The sequence below is a fragment of the Schistocerca cancellata genome, chromosome 5 (genome assembly GCF_023864275.1).
Source record: "Schistocerca cancellata isolate TAMUIC-IGC-003103 chromosome 5, iqSchCanc2.1, whole genome shotgun sequence".
Lineage (NCBI taxonomy): Eukaryota > Metazoa > Arthropoda > Insecta > Orthoptera > Acrididae > Schistocerca > Schistocerca cancellata.
Window position 1 is genome coordinate 146,966,573 of NC_064630.1, and position 15,358 is coordinate 146,981,930.

A 15,358-nucleotide genomic window follows, 5' to 3' on the forward strand; every position below is an offset into this window, starting at 1 on the left:
CAGAACCATGCTGACAACAATTTGCTACGGATACGCTTCAGCATATTGACATGAATGCCAGCTGTGTGGAAAGATGTTTATCCTCAGATGAAGCAACCTTTCATGTATATGGGACGGTTAATTGGCTTGATGTTCAGATTTGGGGCTTGCAACACCCACACACTATCATTGAACAAGTCATGATAGCTCTAAACCGTGGTTTCCCAAACTGTGTTCCATGGAACACTGATGTTCCACAGAAAATGAATAAGTGCTCTGTGAAAAACTATTAATAACATGATGTTTTCTTATTACAACATTTTGATGATATTAATTTTTTTTTAATTTTATGATGATTTCTTTATTATTAGTTATGATTTAAAACTGAAGTAATCACTGAATGAAACAAGTTTTTCTCATTTTTGAAATTTTACAAATCTTCAAAATAAACAAGGTGTTCCATCAAAGTACCAGAATTCTCATAGTGTTCTGTTGTAGGAAAAGTTTGGGAATCCCTGCTCTAAACTGAATGTCTGGTGTGGAGTACTGCATAACAGGATTGTTGGACCAGTCTTCTTTGCAGAAAACACACTGAATTGATCATTGTATCTACCATATTGGACAAGTTTGTATACCCTCAGATATAAGATTTGCAACCCAACTTCATCATTCAGCAAGATGGAGCTCTGTCACATTGGTCAATGGCTGTTCGCAGGTTCTTAGTTACGAAATTTCCCAGTTGCTGGATTGGACATGGAGGACCCATTGCCTGGTCACCATGATCTCCCAACATTACCTCGCTGGTGTTGTTCTTGCGGGACTAGTGATGGGCCACGTGTGCAACCAAAAAGGACAATATTTATGTTTTAAGATTTTGTATCACTGATGCAATGCTACAGAGGCAAGAAATTGAATATAAACTTGATATTCTTCTCGCTACAAGTGGTTCACATTTAGAGGTGTGCTGATGATTATTAAATAAATTCTTTGAGATGTTCTAGTGTATGGTGTAATTTAGTTATTATATCTACTGCACTTTTTTTTCCCGGGTCTTTGAAATGTGGGGGGGTTTGAAAGGGACACCCTGCACCTTTTGTTCTTTAGATCTGTAGTAAAGATCTTCAAGGGTGTAGAAAAAATGTTTTTTAATATACTAATGTTCTTTCCAAGGACCCTAAGACAAATGGTCATCATGGATATGTGTGCATGCACGCGCGCGCGCGGACACACACACACACACACACACACACACACACACACACACAGAAGTGTATAATTTTTAGGCTATTTTGCCATGCATCAAAACAGAAACTGGTTTGCAACACTAATTTTATTTACGTTATCATATTACTGCATTGAACATTTTTGAAAGTTATATTTTAATTATTTCATGTGGTATTATGAATAATGTACACATCAGTTGGTCCTACGAAGCAATTCATGAATGGAGTAGGAGTTGGTCACTATTAAATCCTTTAGGTTTTTCATGATGGGGAGCACAAGGAAATTGAATTTTTATAATCCTTTTTATAATCCTTCCCTCTTTCCTGATGAGGCAACAGTTTGTTGCGAAAGCTTGGATTTTGTGTGTATGTGTAGTGTTTGTTTGTGTGTCTATCGACCTGCCAGCGCTTTTGTTTGGTAAGTCTCATCATCTTTCTTTTTAAATATATTTTTCCCACATGGAATGTTTCCCTCTATATATATATATATATATATATCCGCTAATTTCTAATTTCAATTTGCCGCCACTCGTACCTCACCTGTCTTTCGACATCATCTTTGCCTTTGTACATCCGCCCCGACTGACATCTCTGCCCAAACTCTTTGCCTTTACAAATGTCTGCTTGTGTCTGTGTATATGAGGATGGATATGTGTGTGTGTGCGAGTGTATACCTGTCCTTTTTTCCCCCTAAGGTAAGTCTTTCCGCTCCCGGGATTGGAATGACTCCTTACCCTCTCCCTTAAAACCCAAATCCTTTTGTCTTTCCCTCTCCTTCCCTCTTTCCTGACGAGGCAACCATTGGTTGCGAAAGCTAGATTTTGTGTGTATGTTTGTGTTTGTTTGTGTGTCTATCGACCTGCCAGCGCTTTTGTTTGGTAAGTCTCATCATCTTTCTTTTTTTATATATATGGTATGATAAGTTCTGAACTCAAATATAATTTGCCCAAGACAGTTCAATTCAACTCCAAAAATTCTTGAGTAAATCAACTTTAAAGTTTTCCGGGCTGCTTTAATTCAATAAATCTAAGGCAATTTCTTGGTGAGCTGTGCAGCTCGTTGGTAGAATGCATGTCTCCCATGAAAGCATCCCGGGTTCGGTTGCCGACCGCCTCTGACTTTTAAACAGAATTGCATATTTTGTGATCATTTGCATGAAGCATAAAACTCATGAACACACAAACGGGGGGAAAAAAATGGTTATCTTCGAAACTGGTAATCAGTGGTCCAAGTTTCCGTTTGATCATTACTTTTTTTCCCCTCATTCAATTACAATATTTACATCATTTAAATGTAAAGTTCATCACTTGTGTGTTAATATCACATGCCTAATTAATATTTTTTATTAAACATGTGGGTTGTCTTATTTATAATTACATATATAATGCAGAATTCCAGTTTTCATTGCAAATACCATTTCTTAATTATCAGTCTTTTATAACAGAACGTAAATAAAGATTGTTTACATTAAAAAAAAAAAAAAATCTGAAATTAAATTTTTGGTGTAAAAATGAAAAATCAAAAAAGGGACTGTGTCCATACCACATATGTTGTGTTACAGGGACCACAGTGATAAGCATCACTGTTTTTACCCTCGACTCCCATTCAGTTTTCATAAAAGCAATAATTAGCTATGTGGATGTGATGAATTTTATATCTAAATGATGTAGGTATTCTAATTGAACAAAAAAATAATAGCTGAACCAGAGATTAAGAGCGTCGAATGCTACCACCCACCCCTACCCTCTCCCCCAGTACTTATGTATTTCGTGAAAATGCTCGTAGAACACAAAGCTTTGTTTAAAAATTTGCATCTACCAGGAATTGAATCCTGGCTGCCCACATGGCAGGCAAGCATTTTACCACAGAGACACACAGCCCATAGAAAAACTGCCTTCACTTTAGAGAATTTAAGATGCTCGGAAAACTTCAAAGCTGATTTTCTCAAGAATTTTTGAGAGTTTCTTCAAACTGCTTTGGAAGGTTGATATTTGAGTTCTAAAATTCATGTACTTTTCTTTTTTTTTCCGAAATCCAATTGCCCTTTGGTCTCCTCCTTGTCTTGTTAAACTGAAATTTACTGGTAGCAAAACATTTTGTTGCTACTGAAAAGTCATTGAAGATCTGTTTACTTGAATAATAAACACTTTTGGGACCAAAACAAGTGACTTAAAACCTTTGTGAAGAATACTCTTGTTTCTAATATTGATTACAGGAATAGAGGTGTTTTTCCTCAGTGATTCACATTTGTTTGCTTTTATTTAAATGTAGAATTTTTCCATTTAACAATTTTTATTTATTTACGTATTCATATATTTATTTTCTTGACAGAATTGGAGCCTTATTTCTAGCCATATGTCCTCAGAGATTACACATAGTAATAATAACAGGAATGTATATAAGTATTAGAATAATTTTGTTCCTAGTAATATTGTTTTAAGTTCATTACTTCTGTTATAATATTACTCTCAAATAAAAGTTGAGATCCAGTAACAGAAAGACATGGTAACAGTGGAGGAAGGCAACTGGGATAGCCCAGTAGAAAAACTCTGCTAATTGTCACAGGAAAAGGCTTACTCACCTCATGAAAGCAAAGTGATTTTGGAACAAGTGTGACATACAAACCTTGCTATCTTTAGTCTGGAACTGCCACTGTTTGTAACATGTTGATTTACATTGCTAGAAGCTCGCCCAAGATCGTGCAAAGGTCTTTTACTGTTTGAGTTACAGTAATAGGATACTATCAGGTAATATGAAAGAAAATGCTTTAAGGATTGCCTGTAATGCCATAATTTTCAGTTTTGACTGTTCCGTTAATGAAAAAAATATCATCTGGGTCATTTGGCAAACCTGTTATTGTTGGGGTGGCACTTAGATACAGGGGATTTCATTGATATGTAAGTGTTAAAAGAATGTAACAGACCATGACCTTAATCTCTGGGGCTCCTGGAGACACCTTTTCATATGATTTCTCTGACAACTCATTGATGTCTGTTTCTTGTGAATGCTCTGTTTGAGTAATTCAGCTGTTTCATTTTCAGAAGTAAAACACCAAAATTAACACCATCAGAAATATTACTGAAATTAGACAGCATTACAATAATCTTCATGTTTGTGCATGGTTTGTTTGAGATTAGCAGTCACTTTGATTAATGCAATTGCCGTAACATGTGTTTTCAGAAGCCCGATTGATTTTTATCATGTATGCTATGAGCAATAAGGTAGTTGCAATGTGCCTCACCTGTGATGGTGATACCTGAGTAGGTGCTCATCTAGTGTCTGGCATCTTACATAATTTGTATTAATGACAAATTTGAAATGACAGACACAATACTGCATAAGTTAGTTTGACACTTTTGCAAATTTGTTGATGCTTGTATTATTACGATGATCAGCTTGTATACAACAGTTGATACAGTATATTCATTACAGGTAAGCATTTGCATTCCATTATAGAGAATTTGGTAATGGCAATATCTTCCCAGTACAGTTCGTCTGTAAAGTTCTGATGAACACACAATGTGAAGTTTGGTTCATTAATATATTTACTGCACATAAAAATTGTGCAAGGCACAAACACTTTTACCAACTAAATGCTGTCAGTGACATGCAAAAATCCACATTTCTGTAGTAATAGTGACACTGAGATGTCAACATTAGGAATAACTACTGTAGACTTCCTGGATCATAGTCCAGCTCTTCTACTTATAGAATACAGTTTGAAGAATTGTTAAAATTTGTTGTTAGGTTTTACTTTATTACAAGGAGGCTAGCAAAACTATACTCACCATATAGCAGAGATGCTGAGTCACACATAGGCACAACAAAAAGATTGTCACACAGCGCACACACACACACACACACACACACACACACACACACACACACACACACACACACACACACACACACACACAAACATGGCCACAGTCTTGGGCAGCTGAAGCCAGACTATGAACAGCAGTGCAAGATGGGAGAGGCAACTGGGTGGGGGTGAGGAAGAGGCTGGGGCTGAGAGGGGGAGGGGTAGCAGGCTAAGGATGGGTGACGGTAAAGTGCTGCTGTGGGAGCATGCAGGGATGAGGTGGAGAGAGGATAGGGCAGCTATGTGCAGTTGGCAGGTTAGACTGAGGGCGGGGGAGTAGCAGAAGTGATTAAACCTGCCCCCCCCCCCTCTTCCCTCCCCGCAACCTTGTACAGAAACAGACCTGCCATGCCTTATCTTTCCAGTCACCCGCCCCCTCCCAAAGTCCCACTGTCCGGCCACAGAGGAGCAGTCCTCTCATGGCTCAGTACTACCCAGGACTAGAGCAACAAATTACATTCTCCACCAGTGTTTCGATTACGTCTCGTTGGGCCCTGTAATGAGAAATGTCCTACCCACAATCCATCCCCCCCCCCCCCCCCAATGGTATTCCTCGGCCCACTAAACCTACACAATATGCTTGTCCATTCCTACATAACTCCTGCTCCCAAAACCTTGCCTCATGGCCCATATTCCTATAATAGACCCAGTTTCAATACCTGTCCCATACATCCTCCCTCCACCACCAACTCCATCTGGCCACAAACATCACCTATACCTCCAAAGGCAGGGGTACCTGTGAAACCACTCATGATCCACAAGCTAAGCTGCAACCACTGTGGTGCATTCTACATGGGCATGATAATCAACAAGCTGTCTCTGTGCATGAATGGCCACCAACAAACTGCGACCAAAAAACAACTGGACCACCCTGTTGATGAGCACACTGCCCAACATGATATTCTTCATTTCAGTGACAGCTTCACAGCCTGTGCCATCTGGATCCTTTCCACCAACGCCAGCTTTTCTGAATTGCACAGGTGGGAACTCTGCCTGCAATATATCCTATGTTCCTGTAACCTTCCATGCCTTAGCCTTCATTAGTCATTGGCCTTACCTAACTAGCTCCTTCCGTGTTCCTGTTCCAGCACCACACGGCCCTCTATTCCACCAACACATGCGGTCTTTACTACTCTCTTTCCCTCTTCCCTGCTACCCCCCCCCCTCCCTCTGCTCCCCATCCTCCGTCTAACCTCCCAACTGCACCTACCTGCCCTATCCTCTCTTCACCTCATCCCTGCAAGCTCCCGCAACACCTTTTGCCTGTCCCTCACCTTTACCACGCTATCCTTCTCCCTGTCTGCCCCAGCCTTTACTTAACCCCCATGTGGTCACCTCTCCGATCTTGTACTGCTGTTCGTAGTCAGGCTTTAGCTGCTAAAGACTGTGGTCGTGTGTGTGTGTGTGTGTGTGTGTGTGTGTGTGTGTTTGTTTGTTTTATCTATTTTTGACAAAGGCCTTGTTGACCAAAAGCTTACTGTGTGATAGTCATTTTGTTCTGCGACTCAACATCGCTATATGTTGAGTAGCAACTGTTCTTTTAATAATATTGTTACATTTTCCGTTGTTTTAAGCTAGCAAAATTAATAGATATACGATTACCTAGAACCAAGAAGTAATCTGATTCGCCTATGGATTGGATAATGGGGAAATTGACAAAATTGTAGGTATTATGTTGTGAATACAGTATATGCTCCCAGGGGGTTTCCCAGTTCCTGCCAGAAATGGCTAAAATATGTAATTTTTTAGAGTGAATAATTTGCAAACTAATATGTTTCCCTTGTGAAAGAGGGTATTTTTGTATTCAGAAAGATTAGGGCTACAAAACTGGATTTTCTAATTACTCACTATTTAAAAATGGAAGATTGTGGCAGAAGCAAACTTTAATTACAAATAACTCTTGAAATACGAAGGATTTGGAAACAGTACATTATGGCTAGAGATGTTACCAAGTTGGCTGCATAACCTTAGTTCTATACACTTTAAAAGAAAACCGACTATGTGATGTTGACATTGTGAATGACTACCGTAGGCTGCCTGAAGAAATGTCCTAAAAACTACTTATAAATGTGCTTAAGAATAAAATTTGGAATTCGTTTTTATATTCCAGTTTATGATTGGAAAGGTAGCAAAATCAGAGAAAACACATCAATAATAAGCAAAACAACAAGTCTGTTTAACTATGACCTAGATTATCAGAAAAAGGCTAAATTATATGTACTGCCTTATTGGTATTATTTCTATTTCCATGGGGTTCATGGAACCTGCCAAAAATGGCAAAAAATCAGATTTTCCAGATAAAACATTTGGCAAATTTTAGCGATTCCGCTAGTGAAAGTAGACATTTGGAAATCAAAAGCATCGAAGCTACAAAGCAATGGTGCTGGATTTTGGAAATAAAATATTTTTAGGAAAAAGAAATGCTTATGGAGAGTAGGAGAATGACGGCTACACTGTTTTAGCCAGAGACATCTATTAGCTCACTGCATGTATTAACTCCATATGCTCCTTACATATCTTAAATTATGGGTATCTCATTATAAACATTATTTCCTTGTAAACTAAGTAGACTGTTTTCGTCAGTTATTGGGAAATTACACGGTGAATAGTAATTTGTTCAACTGAAGTATGTGTACCATTCATAAAATGAGATCAAATAAAAAAAAAATACATTGATGTCAGGACTGGTATAAGAGCAAGTTCCCCTTGGTCTGTTAGTATATGAGAAATCAAAGCCCCTGTAAGAATCAGAATGATAGTTTTAATAATATTTCAATCATGCCTGTGTTCACTCCATCAGTACCTGCTACCTCAGAAGATATTCTCACCACGACTTTCTCTGCTGTGTGTTTGTGAGACCTTTTCTTTTCTTTTCTTCTTTTTTTTTTTTTTTTTTTTTTTTTTTTTTTTTTTTTTTTTTTTTTTTTAAATAATGAATGTTCCTGTCATGGAAATGCTATTTTGTGTTTGTCATGAATGTTAATCATAACTTGATAAATAACTAGTATTAAGACTAAGTTGCCTCATCTGTCTGTTACAATTGGAAAGTACCATCAGACTTTCACCTATAATATGCTCAAAGTTAAACAGTTTTTCCAACAGAGTTATAGGATCTGACACTAGTGCAACCAAACTGCTATGCCTGATTTTGATTAACTTCACACTATTCCACAGTTTTACATGCACTTCATAAAGTTCAAGTGTTCAATTTCACATGAACCTTCTTTGGGCAGAATTTTGTGTATTCATCATCTGTCGGATTAGCCACTGGCCAAGGTGGTGCACCGATTTAAAAATTGGAGTGAAGTTCAAATCACCCTCTAGCTATCAACACTCTTAAACCCTGAAGGCAAATGGTAGGAAGGTTCTTTGAAAAGTCTGTCTTCTCCAACCATGTACTTCATCTCCAGTGATCTTAGCATCGAGACATTAAACCATAAACTTCCTTTCTTCCTTCGTGGAGTCACCCATTAGACATGACTTTAACTGAATGCTGAGGACAATGTTTTAACAAAATACAGTATGTAAGCAGGCGAATTTCCAAACTATGTCACCATATCCACTGCTACCAGTGTAATACTTGTGGCTAACTAAAAATCTGAAAGACATGAAAGGACAGAGCTACAAAGATATGCTGAAGAGAATGTTTCATTATCTTGTTAGCCCTTTCACTTCGTAGTAACTAGAGGCTGCCATGCTTTGCATGAAGAATAAGAAAACTCCAGGACAAGATAATATACAAGTAGAACAAATACACATATTTGGGCAAGGCTCTACATTTTTGGAATGTAATTCTTATTAATAACTTTGTTTCCAAATTACAGTTACCCGAAATCTAGTGTAAAGCTAAAGTAGTAGTCTTACTGAAACCTTGCAAGTCACCAACAGACCGCAAGAATATTCAACCAGTCTCAGTTTTTTTGTCAGTTCTACAAATTACTGAAAAGAATGATCTTGAACTGAATATTGCAACATGCAGGCCAGACCCTCATTAAACAACAGACAAATTTCGCACAAGACAATTATTATGTGGCCAGATCTTTAACCTGAAAGTGTGCATTCCTTGGTCTAATTGCAGTGTAAACATTCCATCCCACAGGGAAGATAACAAATGTGAAATAATATACAAGACATTGTTTATTAATACCAGAGAAGGAAAGTTGCTACTCACCATATAGCGGAGATGCTGAGTCATGATAAAAAGATTCACACAATTAAAGCTTTCGGCCATCAAGACCTTTGTCAGCAGTAGACACACATACACACACTGACACACTCACATAAACGCAACTTGCACACACATCTGCAGTCTCAGAGAACTGAGACCACACTACGAAGAGCAGCACCAGTGCATGATGGGAGTGGTGACTGGGTGGGGTTAAGGATGAGGCTGGGGTGGGGAGGGGGAGGGATAGTATGGTGGGAGTGGCGGACAGTCAAGTGTTGCAGTTTAGACGGAGGGCAGGAGAGAAGGTGCAGAGGGGGGAGAGGGTAAGTGCGGAAAGAAGAGGAAATTGCTCAGGTGGGAACTTTCCCTGCAATACATCCTACATTCCCGTAACCCTCCTGGCCTCAACCTTCGTTAATCACTGTCCTCACCCATCCATCCCCCTCCCTGTTCCCATTCCAGAACCACACAGCCGTCATTTCACCGCCACACCCAGTCTTTTATTTTCTCCCCTTTCCGCACTTACCCCTCCCCCTCCTCCCACCAAACTATCCCTCCCTCCAGTCTCCTTACCTCCACCCAGTTGCCACTCCCATCATGCACTGGTGCTGCTGTTTGCAGTGTAGTCTCAGCTCTCTGAGACAGCAGATGTGTGTGCTAGTTGTGTGTGTGTGTGTGTGTGTGTGTGTGTGTGTGTGTGTGTGTGTGTGTGTGTGTACTGCTGACAAAGGCCTTAATGGCCGAAAGCTTTAATTGTGTGAATCTTTTTATTGTGCCTATTGCGGCTCAGCATCTGCTATATGGTGAGTAGTAGCTTTCCTTCTCTGGTATTGTTACATTCCATCCTGGATTTTCCATTGTTAGACATTGTTTATTGTTAGTTTACATGATATTTTATTCAAAATAGGCTCTTTGTGAGTCATTACACAACTGGAAGTATTGGAAAAATTGTTTGAAAAAATTATGAAACTCTACCTTTGAAGTTACCACTGAGGATGTAGCCTTCTGGGTATCTGAAATCGTGTTGATTGTCATTTTCAGTTGTGGAAATAACCAGAAGTCACATGGAGACAAACTGTGCAAATAAGGAGGGTGTTCAAGCACCACAGCACATTTTTTGAGCCAAGAAATCACATGCCATCATACTTTTATGCGCTAGTAATGTTGTGCAAGAGGCACCACTTTCCTTGATTCTGGTATTCATGTTGAACCTGAAAAATCCTCACCTATAAACAATTTAAAAAACACAAGTTGTAATCTGTATTCACCATTTCACCTTCTGGAGCAAATTCTTACAGAAAATTCCTTTTTAATCAAAGAACATAGTGAGAAGTGTCTTGACATGCCTTTTCTGTGTGCAGATGTTTTTTAGTATTGAAGATTCTGGACCTTTCCATTCCTAGCTTTTGTACTTTGTAAGTGGCTTGTACTCAAAACAACATGTTTGATCCCCCATTACGATAGAAGATATGAAGTCTGAGTGCCTAGTGGCTGGTTTTTTCATATGTCTGCAGTTTTCCACTGTGCCAATAACAGATCTTATTTTTTCCCAAATTTCCAGTTAGAATGCAATGCACTGTTGTTTTAGGAATTCCTATGAGTTCCTCAGTTAATGTGGCAGATGAACAATGGTCATTTCAAAGTATTTCAGCCCCTTTTTGAACCCTTTCTTTGTCTTAAACGGTCAACGGTGCCTCTGGAAACAAGTCATCTTTAATGCTCTCTTTGCATACTAATTAAAAACATATTTATAACCCATTGCTTCACTACCATAAACAATTGCATCATTTAAAAAGTATCTGTGCCACTTTTAAACAATTTAAAACAAAACTTAATGTCAGCATATTGCTCCATTGCTTCTTTCACGGCTGAAGTTCAAAACATATTGTTAAACTTCTGGATATTAAGAGCAGTCTGTGAGGCCAGCACTGTTACATTTAAAAAGGAAGGTAATGGAAACACCATGCTAGTTAATGCATGCATTCACTGATGGCATTAGTAGTTATGTGAATACAAAATCATTCATCTTTTTTCTGGGATGGACTGTGTATGACACCGTAAACTGTAACAAACTTGTAAGGAAAATTTATACCATCACCAAGGACTTTAACTTATTATCCAATAAGTGCTATGAAATAGATAATTCTTTATAAGAAAAGTTGATATAGAACCCAGAAGAACGATCTTTCTCAAGACAGTGTGTGGGCACTTTTGCTGTACAGTATCTAAACCAGTGACTAATCTGTTGAAACAGACACAGTAAATTTCATCTATGCCAATAACACAAAAGTTGTGGTCTAAGGAAATATGTTTGAGGAGCTGGATATGAAACTGCCTACTGCCCCCAAAGACCTAGCAGGCTCTTTTGACAATAACCACCTAAAACTGAACCCAACCAAAACACATTTACATGCATTTCACCTGAAACATGAACAAGCTAGGAGAAAGCTGGATGTAAACTGGTGAGGAGAACAACTGTGACATATTAGAGAAAAGTTAGACCATACATTCTCTTCGTAAGTTCACTATGCAAACCGGAAGCTCGAATATATAAGCTTTGATAACATTATAGGTAAGCTGAAACTTACAAACAGCACATGGTTGGTGCAAAGAAATGTCGTATGTGTGTATGTACTAGGTCCATGTTTCGGCATGGCAGATATTTAGGATCATGTTGACAGAACTACACACACACACACACACACACACACACACACACACACACACAAGGCATGTTGACACTGCTCTCAGTGAGGCAGTCTGCATGTCATAGATCAACAGCTGTGATTGGGGGGGAGGGGGGGGGGGAGGAGAGGGCAGGCAGGAATACAACACCACCCCTCCCTCCCAAACAGCCTGTAACTGGAACTGAAGCACAACTTCACATATTGAATTAAAGAAAGAGTTTTCTCCAGTCAGCTGCAGCTATCATGTCATCACCTGCTGGCCAAATAGCACTCGTTTCACCAACAGAAGCCTGCTCATGGTTTCAGAAAGCCTTACTAGACATAGAAGACCTTGAACAAATTGTGAACTGTAGTGACAAAGTGCAAACAGTTGTTGAAGTGGTGGGGATATATTACTAGAGATGCAACCTCTGAAAGTGTACAACTTCAAGATGCAGCATACCTTTTCGTCTCCCCAAAGCTACCTATAACCTGCGCGTTGGATGACCAAGATTTACCAGATGTCCAAGCAGTCGAGACTGCCAAATTCTGAACCTTAAAATCTATATGATGCATAGGAACTTCTGTATTTCCTGTAAACATATTGTAGATACAAACTGTGACATAGTCATGAAAAAGCTCCCAGCAATCCAAGAAAATATTTGCTTTAGTATAATTCCAGTCTTGGATCACAATGTTTGTTTATAATTTCTTTGAAATCATTTAAATTGACCTGCAGTGACGACATCTAGCTGGCCTGGATGGAGGAACCTTTCTTGCCACTGCATGGCACTGCAACTGAGTCTCTCTTCATGTGCAGTATTTAGGCTTCAGAAGTGCTCTTTACATACCATAGTTTTAGTTGTTTGACAAAGTTGAAATGGCTAATGATTTTGACTGCACCATCACATGTAATAGCATGATGTGTGTTGTGTACCATATTTTTACTCAGAAATGAGTATGTTGTACATTTGTTCTATAGTCAATTTCTGCTTTAAATTCATATAGTTGAGAGTATTTTATAAATTAGGCTACCACTATGTTCTAGTGTTTTCTAGGTCTGTGGATGGTCATTACCAACCAAGATTAATAACCTGATTACAAATAAACTTGTGATCCAACACTAGAATTATAATAAAGCAAATATTGCTGATAAAGTGTAAATTTGTAAAAACAGTATTGTGCAGTTGTAGGTATGATGATGATGATGATGATGATGATGATGATGATGATGATGCAGAAAGGACAAGAAAATTATTCTAACTAATTTGAATTACTTAATATTTTCTCTTCGTTCCCATTATGTCTGTGAGATAGTGGCTGCATAGCAAATTGTGGGCTGGATCTAGAGATATAATAGTTTTATCCTTTAAGAGTGGAATTCTCACCATAAGTTTTCGGAAGTGTAAGATTCCACTTGCTAGTCTGCTTTTGTGTCTCTCTTGATGGTAACATGTTAATATTGTAATACTCATTAGTGAGGACAAAACTATGGGATGATGCAATAACAATTTTGGGTGGGTTATAGTGTCCTGTTTAAACATTACTGATTACATGTACTTATTTTGAAAAATAAAAGCTCTCCTTCTCTTTTGCTAGTACCATCCAAAGTATTCAATATCTTTGGTTTTAAATCAGAGTGAACTTATACATCCAAATTGCATCCATGATGTATTATGTGATCAACCGTTAGAAGTGTACCATCTGAGAGAGAAAAAGGGATCATGAATGTGCTGGGTTTGAGTCATGCTTATTGAAAAATTATATGGAAGTTGAATTGCTAGAACACGTCATAGAACTGTCAAAGTGGCCAATTGATAACTGCATGTTAGTGTGAGTGAAAATTCAGTCAGAGGCCTGTCCCAGCATAGCTGCTGTCAGGAGCAGCTGTGCAGTCCCTTCCTGATGCCTGAAAGTGAGGCAGTGATCTATGTTCACAACTGGAGGTTTTCCCTAAGCATTATTTATTCAAGCTTTTTCTAACAATCATCTGTAGACTGTGGAAAACATATTGACTAAAAAAAAATTTTTGCTGCAGCTTCACATAAGTTATGTCAAGCAATAATCTCAAAGAACTCCATCAGTAGTGGTAAGAGCTCAAATTTGGTATAGGTAGAGTTCTCTCAGAAGTTGTCAGTGCTGCTGGATGTCTGTAAGCTCTTGGTGTGCTTCATAAAGTTGAGTGTTGAAGAGTGTGGAGGCTCTTAACTGTACTTTCCAGATTATGAGAATGGGATCTAAAAAGAAACCACCCTCAGCTCAAAGATGAACTGTGTACTGATTGGATGGCTATCAGTAACAATGAATCTCTGGCATAATAATCATGTAGAAATTCTATTAGCCTTTCTAAGGTATTTATGGTGCTGCCTGAGTGGATAGATATTTCTGTAGCTTCTTGGGAGGACTTGGGGAACCCAGCCATCATCCTTTCAACACTATTATTTAATATCACAAAAATTTGAAACAAAAAGCAATTTGAAAGAAAAGGCATGGAATTCTCAGTCAAGGCATTGTGCTGCTTCATGATAATGTTCCCATTCTGCTCGCACCATACAAAATGTTATTCAGCAATTTGAGAGGGAGCCGTTAGATCATCTGCTTTATAGTCCCATTCTCGCACCTTCTGACTGTCACTTGTTCTGAACTTGGAGCATGATTTTGGAGGAAGACTATTTGACAGTGATGATGATGCAAAAGATGGTGCTCAGCAGTGGCAGTCTTCACTGGCGACATCTTTCTATAAAGAGGACATAGAAAAGTTGGTTTCTCACTGTAACAAATCTGTGAACAATGGTGGCAATTATGTAGAAAAATAGTTTAAGAACAACTCTCTCTTGTAAAAATAAATTTTGGTTTGAAAAATTGTATTTATGAGTTTTTTCCAAAACGGCTATTACTTTCTGGACATGACTTGTATTTGTGCTATTTTTTCAGGTGATACTTTGTAACTGCATCATCTAAAAATTGTCTGACGTTCCTATCAATGTTATCAGCAAGGTCATTAGTATACAATGTATGCAGCAAAGGTTCCAAAACACTTCTCCGTGGCACTTCTGAAGTTATTTCTAGATCTGTCAATTTCGTTCCTTCCAAGATAATGTGCTCTGTCCTCCTTGCCAAGATATCTTCAGTCCAGTCCAGTTTGATACTCCATCTGGCCTTTTCTTCATCAGGGACCTGCAGATACTGAATTATGCTTAAAAGAGGGGCTAGCTTAGCTGCAGATTTGGTATAGAATTCCATTGGTCCCTTTAACTGTATACAGCTTTACCATTTTCAGTTTTTTCACAATGCCATCAACACTAATACTTGTATCACTCAACTTTTTAGTGTTGTTAGAATTAAACTGGTAATACTTGTGTATATTTATTAGTAAAAAAATATTTGAAAATGGAAGCCAGCATTTCTACTTTTGATTTGCTACCTTCAGTTTCATTTCCTGTTTGATCCATTGGTG

At 38.4% G+C, this 15,358-nt stretch overlaps 1 protein-coding gene across 2 annotated transcripts in view; it reads left to right on the forward strand.

Annotated features, from left to right (window-relative positions):
* LOC126187413 (exocyst complex component 4) overlaps window positions 1–15,358 on the forward strand; it is a 282,045-nt gene that overhangs the window by 143,230 nt on the left and 123,457 nt on the right. The window lies entirely within an intron of this gene.